The sequence below is a fragment of the Sminthopsis crassicaudata genome, chromosome 4 (assembly GCF_048593235.1).
Source record: "Sminthopsis crassicaudata isolate SCR6 chromosome 4, ASM4859323v1, whole genome shotgun sequence".
Taxonomy (NCBI): Eukaryota; Metazoa; Chordata; class Mammalia; order Dasyuromorphia; family Dasyuridae; genus Sminthopsis; species Sminthopsis crassicaudata.
Window position 1 is genome coordinate 245,167,080 of NC_133620.1, and position 12,651 is coordinate 245,179,730.

Genomic DNA, 12,651 nt, shown 5'->3' on the forward strand with positions numbered 1-12,651 from the left:
GCATGTGTACAGAGATACAGACAGAGAATTTCATGATATAAGGTAACATATATAAAGCATTTTGCCAACCTTAAAATACTGTATCAATACCAGCTATTAATAATACAATGGCACATAAAATAAGTATGTGTATACTCATTTCTCACATGGCTGTGCTACTTTGAAAGTTTTCTGACTTTTCCACAATGCCTTAGGAAGCTCATTTATTGAGATTACCATTTATTATTATTATTATTATTATTATTATTATTGAGATCATCCATAAGATCTCATCAGGTTTGTCTCTCTGGAAACTGGAGCTATGACTCCAAAACCTCCATATAAAGAAGGAACTCAACTCAGAATATTTCCTCATTTATCACAAGATGTTTTGCCTCTTTGGGAGTTCTCTGACTTCTGACTTGTCCACCTTACCCTTATGTAAGAAGCTTTTTTTTTTTTTTTTTTTTTTAATCAGCTTCAGGAAGAATCTCTTGACCTTATTAGTTAGAAGTTTTCCTCCTCTGAACACTTGTAACATGTTATCCATACCACCCATATGATACATATATCTCATACCATTTTCTACAATTTTGTTCATATTATCTCCCCTTGATGAGGGTTGAGGTCCCTTTAAGATTCCTTTTTGATTCCCAACCCTCCCCCCCCATGGCCGAAAAGCACCGTTTTTGAATTTCACTGTTATCTGGGCTTTCCCAGCCCCCACCAGATCTGAGCTGGCTTGGGCTTTCCCAGCCCCCCACTATTTGCTCAGGTTTCCCCAACCCCCACAAACAGCTTCTTCCTTATCGAAGGACCCATTGAATTCTATTCAGATTCTAACTCTGGCTGAAGCTCATGCTGGAGGCCAGCTTGGGATTCTACCCATGAGCCCCTTCTGATTGTCCAAAGCCCTCCTCTTATAAAAAGAGCCAGACTGGAGTCCACTCTTTGCAGAGGTCCCAAACATGGCATCCTTATGCTAGTTATGTCAAGGATTTCTGCCCACCGGAGCCATCCTGGCTCTGGTGTTTTCCTACCTTTTAATCTTACTTCCAAACTCTACAATAAACCTTTTTTTTTTTTTTATCAATCTAGGTTTTCGAGCCTGTAAATTCCTTTACAGGGGATTCTATGCCATCACTAGACTATCCTTGTGCCAAACCAAAAGGGGTTCCCCCTTTCCTAACTCTCATCTCCCTATTATATTAGAGCCTCCTGTAAGATAGACTATTTCTGAGATAACTTTACATCTCCATCCTTAAAATGCCTAATATAGGGCCTCACCCTCACTAGATATTATATTAAAAATTTGATAACTGACTGATTGGTTAATCTATGGGAACAGCATCTCCAAACAGAACTGCTTTTTTCTAACGAGATTATATCTGACTTTATCACGTAAATTGATCCCGCTTTTTCACAGCTATAATTAATTCTTAGCTCTGTGTACATCCCCCAAATCTGAAATGTTTCACATTTCCACACAAAAATAAGGGAATACTAGTTATTAATGAAAATAAAAATGAAAAAGTAAGTTGGATTTTATCCTCCATCAAATATGTGGTTTTGTCTATTTAATATCTTAAATGATTCTCTTAACAAATGATTTTATTTCCTTGCTCTTTATCTATACTTAATGGTTCAAAAGAATAAATGAGAAACTATACCAAGAATAGAAAGTTAAAAGAAATGAAGAGACAGTATTAGAGGGGAAGAGTGTCATTAGTTACCCCAATGCAACTTTTGCTCTTAATTTCTAAAGCCTTTAAATTTCTAAATCCCTCTAAAGCGGGATGATTAAAAATTGGTTGTACATAGTTATGGCTTCAGGAATAATTCATCCCACTCACATTCTGTTTACCTTATTTGAACAAAATTCTGGTAAATCAATATTTTATAAAGAGTATGAGCTCTATAATAGTATGAAGAGAAAGTGGCATTTTTTCTTATTCTAAAGTCTATCGATTCTTATGTAAATTGATTAGTTTATAGTCATTCCATTTATAAGAAATGCAAAAATAGTTTCATTTGAAAAGATTTATTTTACCAGCATTTACTGATGGAAATAAAATGTTAAAAATTCTACTGTCTGTTCAAAGAACAAAACAAAACACCAAAAATGCTGCTACCATGGTTGCCATCCTAGTTGAACAAATATTCATGGGGAAAAATGTTTTAAGGAATGTTTTTTTTTCATCTATACACATATAATCAATTACCATGATTGTTTTGATTTTCTAATATGAGAGAATGTTCTGTATAAAATATACATGCATACATACATAACATATGTATGTATATTATATATATGTATAATATATGTACATATATATTGGCAGCAATAAGACTTTTCAATAAAAGTATTTTATGACCCTCAGCTGATATTTCATTTTATAACCCTTTCCTAGGGCATAATTGCCATTGAACATTTTTTTTGTTTGTTTATAAATTAAGTTTCCTTGATATTTTCAGAAGATATATTTTGTTAGATTATTAGTTATTTGTTGTGATAGCTGAGATTTCATAGGAAGAACTAAGTATTCTATATATAATGCCACCCTAAACAGCACACATGTCTTGTATACCAATAATTTTACAAATGAATTTCAAGTTGACATCTGCAGTTTTTTTATAAATTTCATTGTTTAAGAAAAATTTAATTATTTTCACTTTAAATTTTACTTTTTTATGAAAGAGAATGAGACTTAAAGGTATCCAAAACTTCACTGACTCTTCTTGCCAAACTAATAATTACGAACAGTAATGTGATGACAGTAAGATTTATGTGTAACAGTCAGCCTGCTTCATGAAACAGCTGGAGAGCTTACTAACTAAGTCACATGGCCATATATGGGGAACTTCCTTTCTACAAAATGACAGCATACCTAAAATGGAAAAAAAAAAAAAAAAAAAAAAAAAAAAAAAAGGACACATAAATAGTTATAGAGCACAGCATATAGGAATTATAAAGCAATGAATAGTCCCTAACTTAAGTATTGTACATCCTTATGTTTTAAGTTTAAATGTTAGATTTTTGAGCTCTTGGAGAGATTCTAAGGAAGAGTAATAAAAATGAAAAGTGAATAAAGAAAATAGGCCTTATGAAGAAAGGTATGGAAATTTTCTAAGAGTAACAGAGCAGAAGGGTTTCCATTCTGAGAATGGAATCAATGAACATGCTGGATTTAGAATCACAAAACTCAGGTTTGAATATCCACTCTTATTTTTTTACTACCTATAATGACTATAAGCAATTCATTCTAGGGCTCAACTTTCCCATGTGTAAAATAAAAGAGTAGAATTTGATAACCTCTAATATCTTTTTTAACCCTAAATCATACAGAATATTAAAATTAGAAGGGACATCAATGGCCATTCACTCCAATCTTTGCTTCACTGAGAATCTTTCTTGGTATTTCCTTGAATATCTCTAATGAAGAAGTCATTGTACCATTCCAAGTAACCTCAGGTACTCTGGAAGAGTTTGCATTGGTAGGAAGATTTTCCTTGTATTTTCCTTTGTAACTTCCACTTGCTCCTCCTTTTCCTACCTTTTGGATCTAAGAAAAACAAATCCAAATCTTCTTCCAGAAAATAGGCATTCAAATATTTTGAGAGCTACTATGTACTCTCTAAAGAAGTCTTTATTTCTTGAGGCTAGAATTCCCAGTTTTTTTCAGCTGCATCTCATATAACATAATATGGAGACTCCTGACCATTCTTGTCACTCTACTGTAGACATTCATCAGCTTATCAATGTTCTTTCTAACATGTGCTGCCAATGACCAAATACTATAATCCAGAGGCAGTTTTCCCAGGACAGAGTACGGTGGTACTATCACTTCCCTATGTCTTTGTTAGAATAGTCTTAAAAATCTCCATAGCTATTTTCCATTTAAAATAATGAAACAAACAATCAAAATGAATAAGATTTAAAGTTAAGGAAGACTTTCTAACATTGGACTACCTAATGAAAGTCATTCTCCTCTGGCTTGACCTCTTCTTCTGGAAATACTAAAGGCTATAAAAAGATAGATGATGATTTTTTACTGGGACTTAAATGCTTTAAGGCTCATTAATGTACAAGATAATCTCCAAATTAAATTTGTTACCTAATAATCACAATTCATAGGTGTACTGAAAAGAACTAAATAGAAAAGGAAAATGCCTGGCTCCTACTCCTTACTCTGCCACTAACTAGCTGGGTAGCTTTAGGAAAATTAACTAAAATTTCTGAATCTGAATTTCCTTTTATGCAAAAGAAGGCAATTCAATAAAATAATCTCTTTTTCCAGTTCTAATGTTCTCTGATTCTAGTATGGTATGTTACACATCTTACTTTGGAACTGTACAAACTATTTTTTAACTTGTCTTATAACTCCAGTTTTTAAAATAACTATTACATTTCTGACACATTTATTTCTTTTCTCTCCCTTGTCAAATGATTATATTAGTACTTGGTTTTTGTTAATATTTTGATAATTACATTTCAATATAATTAGTTTCCTTTGAAATCTCAGGTATTTTATTTTACGTATTTAAAGTTTATGTATTTTATGTATGATCATGGGTCCATAAGCTTCATTACATTGGCAAGGGGATACATAAAACAAAACAAGGATAAGAACCTCTAAATCAGTGGCTGATAATTTTCAAGCTTTTTAATGTTTCAATCATTCTCATGAAAAAGCCATCAATTAACACATGTTCTTTTGAAACTTCTTTCTTAGATAATTAAATGAGCACTACTTCCAAAAAATGCAAAAGATTATCAGTTATAATAGTGCTATCTATTTTGTTACAGAATCATAGAATTCTAAAACTGAAAAGGGCTATAGAGAGGTCAGTAGACACTTAAAATTTAAGATATAGAATAATCACATTTTATTGCCACAAAACACATAGCTAATTAATGATAGATCTAGTCCCTAGCCCAATCCAGGGCTTTCCAATTAAACTCTATTGTCTCTATTTTATAGTCTAGAAAATCTCCTGTACTAGACTATCGTTTGTATTCAAAACTTGTAAGTTCTTTACTTTAAAAATTGATTGTTAGAAAACAATTCCTAAGCCACAAATAAGTAAGTGCCTAAAGCAAACATAGACTCTTCTTTATATCTTAATACAGGCAATTCTATTATCCTGCAGGCCTCTTTCAGGTTTAGCATTGAAGAGGACCCAAGAGCTCAATTCAACAAGAAATATATTCAGTGTTTTAACAGGGTCCATTAGGGGTATTTTAAAATCCTGTACTTAAACTTTATCAATTACCCATTTGTTTAGGGTCTGTTATTTTGTTTGTTGAGAGTTAATTGCTCATGTGAAGTGTAGGAAGATGGTATTGCAGACTAGAAAGAATATGGAATTTCAAGCCAAGAAAGAGACCTAGATTACACTAGTAGCTCTGCCCTTAACTAGCTGTGGGAGCCTATTTTCTATGAAGAGTGGGGATCAAAAGACTTCTAAATTTCCTTCTAGTTTTAAAATTCTATTTCTATTATTTTAAATAAAGCATGAAAAATAAAAATAATGGGAGATGGGAAAAAATAGAATATATCATGATATAATGGATAGAATGATGGACTTTTCTGATATTAGAATCAGGAAAACCTGGGTTTAAATACCATCTGCTACTTACCAGCTATGTGACCATAAGCATGTCACCTAACATCTCTGAGCCTCTTTCCTCACCTGTAGCATAAAGATAATAAGCCAAGTATTACAATACTTGCTTCCTAGGCTTAGAGTAAGGCTCATCTCAAGCAATGTTGTGAAACACTTTGCAAGACTTAAAGTTCTATATCAATGTCAATTATTACTACATAGACAGAGGCAGGAAAAGAGAGAAAGCCAAAAAAACTGTTTCCTATTTCAATCTCATAGATGTAAAATCATATGAGTGGTCCTGTTCCACGCAAAATCTACAGAAAAGATTTCTTTTTTTGGAGTTAATTATTTTGTAATTTTAAAATAGGAATAAGGCTTTTTATAAAAAACATTTTGTTGAATAGCATCCCAAATTTCAAGGCTGGAACCATCTGAAAATCTAATTTTATCAGCAAACAATATCATCATTCATTGTTATACTCAGATCCTTAGAAAATGCTTCAGTTTCTAAAGTCACAACTCATAGAAGTCACTTTTAAGACAACGTGGAAACTCTTTCCTTTTTAAAGTTAGGACTGGCTTACCAACCTGTCTTGGCATATGTGTTCTACCATTAGAATTATAACTCGATTTATATTTAAATTGTGTATATAAACTACTTATCATAAGTGTTTTACCCTTTCTAAAATACTTAATTACCAACAGATTTTTATTTGTAACAAGTTTCATTAAATGCAACCACTGAAACATTGGTAAATACCATGTTTACCAAATAAGTCAGGATAATGATGTGATTATCCCCCACTGATGGAAACTTTAATGAGTATTTTTGTTCCAAACATCACCAATTTGCCCAGATAATCACCAAGAAAGAACTTGCATAGACATAATTAAGGTATGATCCCTGCCTCCCTCCATAATTAAGGTTATTTGCAAAAGTAACAAGCTAAGATTTTTCTCTTTAAAACAAGAATTTTATAAACTGGGTAACGTGGCATCTGGGTCCATTGTTTGTTATCTGGGGGAATGCTTCAATAATAGTGTTATGTATCCCCAAGAACAGTCATTCAGCTGGGTCTCACTTGTAACTCAAGAGCCTGGGCTACTTCTAAGGTTCTCTCATTTCTCTGTTGGTAATTTGAGGGCTTCTGAGAATCTCGATATATTTTTTTCCCAATCCATCCTACACGTAGATCATGGATAATAATTTGAGAACTGGAATGGTTGGAAGAGGTCAGAGAATCTAGTCTATTTATTTTACAGATGAGAAAGCTGATGTCTAGAGAGAAAATAGTCATTTGCATGGTTACACAGCTAGTAGGTATCAGAACTGGGATTTGAACCTGAGGCCTTCTGACTAAATCTGATTTGCCACTATAGCAAAATATGTTTTCCCTTTTTATGTTTACTTCTTCTTGTATAAATGACCTTTGAGTTCTTTTTATTAGTGACAAGTTCTAAAAGCATGTGATGAATATCTGACTTCTCTAGTCACAATGTGTGGGATAGAAAGACACCAGAATCAAAAATTCAGAGTCTGAGTCAGAGAGCAGAAAAGGTCTTAATTCTTTCTCATGAGAAAGGGTTCAGCCCCCATCACAAATAGCTATAGCCAGGGAGTGCAGGAAACTTAACCAAGAAAAAAGCTTTTATCCTTCAGTAAAGTCCTCAAACCTCCACCCTTTGTATCTCCCCCTCCAGATAAGAGAGATAAAAGAGCTCACAATCTTTTAAGCTAAGGCATTATCAATCCTTCATTATCCTAATTATTCATAGTTATCTCTGAACTATCATAACACTATTTTCTATACTTCCTTATTATGCATTTCCTTTTACCAAATTTAAAAGCATCCAATAAAAGTATAATTCTCCTTCATCTTGAGTTGTAAAGTTGAACCTATATGTAAAGGTAAGAGAGTAGTACTGAGGAAACTTCACTGGAGGTCATAGCTTTCAACAATGACCAGCAAATTCATCTATCTTAGAGTATGCAAGTATGTATTTATCATATTATATCTATCTGGTTCCATATGTTCAACTATGTTTCACTCTGGTTATCTTGTTGCCATACCACATAGAATGCTCCCTGCCTTCCACATCTTGCTGTAGGAACAATAACATTAACACCAGTATTATAACTGCTATGAACATATCAATCAACTGCCCTATGACCTTCTACAAAGCTATTGTGCTGACCTAATTGTCCTATGCCTGTGAAATCTGGACAGTATTCCAAAGCCATGGCAGGGAACTGAATTGCTTCCATTTGAATTGTCTTAGGAAGGTTTTGAAGATCATCTGGTAAGATAAGATACAGACACTGAGGTCTTTTTTCAAACTAAATTGTCAAGCATTCCAAGTCTATTGCAGAGAGCACAAACTCTGTTGGGCTGGCTACGTTGTTCAAATGCCAAATGTACGCTTGCCAAAAAGATTATTTTATGGAGAACTCAAACAGGGAAAGCACTCACAAGGTAGTCAGAAAAAAAGTGATACAAGGACACTCTCAAGGTCTCTTTTAAGAACTTTAGAAGTGATCTTATTTCCCGGGAGACCCTGGCACAGGACCACCCAAATGGCATGCCCTGGTGCTGTGCACTATGAGCAAATTAGAAGTGAATTCAGAAGAAGCATGAGATATGCAAAGTTAGAGAAACTATCCCCAAAAGTTCATAGGGATTATTTGTGTCCAATCTGTGGCAGAACATTCTGAGCTCTTATTGGTCTGATCAGCCAGAGTTGGACAAGCCATAATTAAATCTACAATAGTGATGTCATTTTGTTCCTCTCCAAATATGAAGGATAACAATCAATCAACCAACCATGCAACCAACCATCCCTATAACTTAGAGAACTACAACACTGCTCCCTAGCCACTACTTCCTTAGGTGTGTTGCCCTCTATTGAGGGTAAAGACTGGGTCTTTTATATTCATATTTCCAGCATTTAGCATACAGTTTGGCACTTAGTAATTGCTTAATAAATGCTTTTTCATTCATTCATCTGGCACAGCAACAGGAAACATTTCCATTTCAATATAACTTAGCCCCTGAATTTTCCCATGCTGACTCTGCATAGTAGCTTCTTTACAAACATATAAATAGCCGTAACCTTACTCTGGTCTCATTGAAAAATCAAAATGGCATCATGCAAGAGAAGTACCCTAGCAGCACAGTTTACTATTACCTACACTTTGGCTGAAGGAGTGAAATGTAAGTGGAGAGGTGCCAAAGTACTTGACACTTGCTAGTCAGCTTAATCAGACACCCTCCAGTTTCCTGTAGTAGAGGTACCAGAGTTCTGCTACTCACAGCCAGAAAGGTTATTTACATATGACAAAGGATCAAGTAGAGATTTAAAGTGAAAGGCTTGTAAAATAAATATAAAATTGTGCCATATAGTTGTGTTTATTGAGATTCAAGGGCAAACAGTCATTGGGCCTGCATGAAGATAGATTCTCTCCAGTGACTAAATGGTATGAAATATTTCCACAAAAATGATGATTCAAAAAAATGTTTTTAAATTCCCCACTTAAATCCTTTCTCTGTTCATTTCATCATGGGATTTAAATCTACAACATGCAACGGGGATGTGAAAATGAAGGGGCTGGGGTTATGTACCTCAATTTTGTCATGGAACTGGAGTTTTGGAGAACTGGCTACCTTTCTTCAAACTATCAATAACATATTATTGTCACCAATAATATATTAATAATAATAACTATTATTATTAATAAATTATTAATAATCTAAAGTACTAATAACCATTAAACTACAAATACAATCTCTTTACAATTAAAATAGTTTATAATGGGAGATTGCTAAAGAGAGTGTTTTAATTGTAGATTCTCTATGACTTCTGACAGACTCCCCAGTCAAGTACACACCCTAAAGTCGTCTAAACAAAATTCTGCTAAAATACAAGTTTGGCTGAAGCTGCATCTGTTTCAGCTGACCCTGTCTGGCCATTGTTTGGAAAATTCCTTATATCTAATTGATGAAATCTTGGGTCACTAAGTGTGGTTGGCAGAGAAAGCCTGAAAGATTACTCCCTGAGGCAAGCAAGGAAGGGCATTGATAGACATCAGCTCAACCTTACAGGACCAGTCTTTAGGGAGGTAACTTTACTGTGCTTAATGAGAAAACCAAGTTAAACTCCTATAAATCTGGGGTCCACATTATCTTTGCTTTTGGCTTAGCCCTGCCATGTTTTTCCTCGAGGTGCCTTTCTCCTCTCCCTCAGTGTCTAACTGTATACTCTTCCAATTCTCTACAGATTTACCATTCCTGGTGTCTATTGTGTCTCTTCATTTTGTCTGTAACTTTTCCTCAAAAATAAACCTACCTTTTGCCAAAAAGAATGACCATTGTGAATTCTTCACATGACTAAACCCCAACATTTGATGTCAAACCCCCAACATTAAGTGCCAAGTGCTCTCCTCAATCTCAATATTTCTTGCTCTGAAACTCAAACACATCAAAATGACTTCCTCTTTTCTCCTTCATTTGTTTCTTAACATTTAATGAGAATTTTATTTTTTTATTCCAAACTCATTTAAAAAAATAAAGTCACTTAAAATATTATTAAATTGGTCATTTGAAAAGCAATGTTCGGAAAGATATATCTTCCAAGGGAAAAAAATACAGGTGAAACTGGTCAGGGGAAGGACACATTTTGACATGAATTGTTAAATACCTTCCTATGCTAGTTATCTGGAGCATTTGAGAGTAGGAGAGTCCAGTGGTTGTTCACACTGAGAAATCCCAATGTTGAAATTCTCAACAAGCTTATCAACTAACTCACATATTGGGTTACTCAGCATGACAATGAAATAACACACATAAATAGACACTCCTCATTGTTTTACATGAGATCAAAGAGAGCTTCAATGTTATTTTTACTCTGCTTTACTCTTATGTTGTGATCCCACTGTCAACTAATAGTATTTTGTGTTTACATGCCACCTGCCAAGATCCAAATTCTTAGTTCTAAAAGCTGTAAAACATTATGTTAATGATCTATTCACTCTTGTATAACTAATTATTAATTAAAGTCCTTTGCAAACCTTAAGATATTGAATAAATGCCAGTTCAGAATATATTAATATTCTTTTGAGGAACAGGGAACTAGACTTGTGATTTCATTGCCATATATAACTTTCAGATGAAGAGAGTCCTTCTATCAATGCTGGCTAGCACCTTCTGTACAATTTAGGAGAATTGCCCAGAGCAGGGTTTCTTAAATTTTTTCTACTTGTGACCTCTTTTTGCCCAATAAAATTTTATATAACTCTGGGTATAAAGGTATATAAAATAGATATAAAAACCAAACATGAATTGATAATAAATCCTAGTTTCACAAACTCCACATACAGTTATACAACCTCATATGGGGTGACCCACAGTTTAAGAAGCTTTGACCTAGTGTCCTAAGAAATCAATCGATTTGCCCAAAGACACATAACCAGTTTATGTCAAAGTAAGACTTGCCACTAGGTAATCCTACTTTAAGACTGGCTCTCTATCTACTACACCATAGCTGCCTCAAAATATTGAATGCCAACTGTTATTATATTGTAGAGTAAATTATCTTTTTTTTTTCAAAATTTCAAACATTAAATCTTCTGGTGGGTGGGACTGGAAGAATTATTAGGAAAATACAACAATGAACATAACCAAAAAAGTTCAATTCACCGTTTTAGAAATTAAGGATATTCTTGCAAAAAAAAATTTAGTGAGAACAAGAGCAAATCAATCACAAAACAAACTGACAATAAAAGAAATAAAATCCTGAAGTATTAAATCTCTTAGGTTCCTTTGTAGCCATTAGACTGAAAAATTCTCAAAAAAATTGTGAAAAATGTATCTTTAAATTAAAAGAGAGGAAATATCAAGAAGGGGGAGAGAAATAGAAGCAATCAGGAGAGCTTTTGTTTTCTTATTTATTCTTTTCAGTATATACCATGAATACTAAGAATATGAGTTTTTATTGCATAATAATTTCCATTCTTTATGATTCAAATCAGTAAAGGAATAAAGACTGAACTCTTTTATAAACTATAGAAAAAAGGAAAATAGTATAAGTGAAATTGCTCCAATACATAAAAGCAAAATCATTTGCCCTTGAACATACCATGGCTCCATGAGAAGAGGCAATGTGATGGTTTAAATAAAATGATGCAAATATAGCAAATGTATGAAAATATAGCATACATTAACTTTGGACTCTGAATACAGCATTGTTTCTAGATATTTAAAATCTCCTTGGAAAAAGTAAAGTACTACAGTCTTGCAGAAACAAACAAACAAAAAAAACTGGCACTACCAAAACAGCTAAAATATATTTTTTCCAAACTGATTTTCATTTCCTTTCTCATAATTCCTTCTTTATGAAAGGTATCATGGCATAGTACATAGAAGATTTAGTGTGATCCTGGACAAGTTGCTTAAACTTCTCAGTGTTCTGCAAGTCTCATACTCCCTAAAGTTTTGAAGATGACGCATTCTTTTCACAGGGACTTTCCTTATTCCCTATTTTAAAAATTACAAGTCCAGTTCCTACCTCCTATGCTTTCACATAATGGTAGTGTCTCTGCAAGTACCATATAAATGGGACAATTTCATAGAGTTCCTAAAATAAAGATCTACTTAACCAATCTTTGTGCCAGACATAGTCAGGGAGTAGGGGGTGGAGAAGAGGGAGGAAAAGGGAGACAGAAACAGGGAAAGACAGAGAGAGACACACAAAAGAGAGAAATACACATTCATATATACATATATATTCATATATATAATATGTGTGTAGTATTTATGTATTTTCAATTCTAAGGAAGACCGATTATATACAAAAAGTATAGAATAGGCTAACTGATCTATAACATCTCAGCATAGCACACACAATCTCTTACTTCAGAATCTCAGAGACAACTGAGATTTTGTTTTGTTGCTACTTTTGTTGTTGCTGTTCAGATGTTTATATTCAACTTTTCATGACTCCATTTAGGGTTTTCTTGGTTTGTCATTTCCTTCTCCATTTCATTTTGCAGATAAGAAAACTGAGGCA

The 12,651-nt window shown here is 33.6% G+C and overlaps 1 protein-coding gene across 2 annotated transcripts in view; it reads right to left on the minus strand.

The window, feature by feature from the left end:
* COL19A1 (collagen type XIX alpha 1 chain) overlaps positions 1–12,651 on the minus strand; it is a 389,708-nt gene that overhangs the window by 349,483 nt on the left and 27,574 nt on the right. The window lies entirely within an intron of this gene.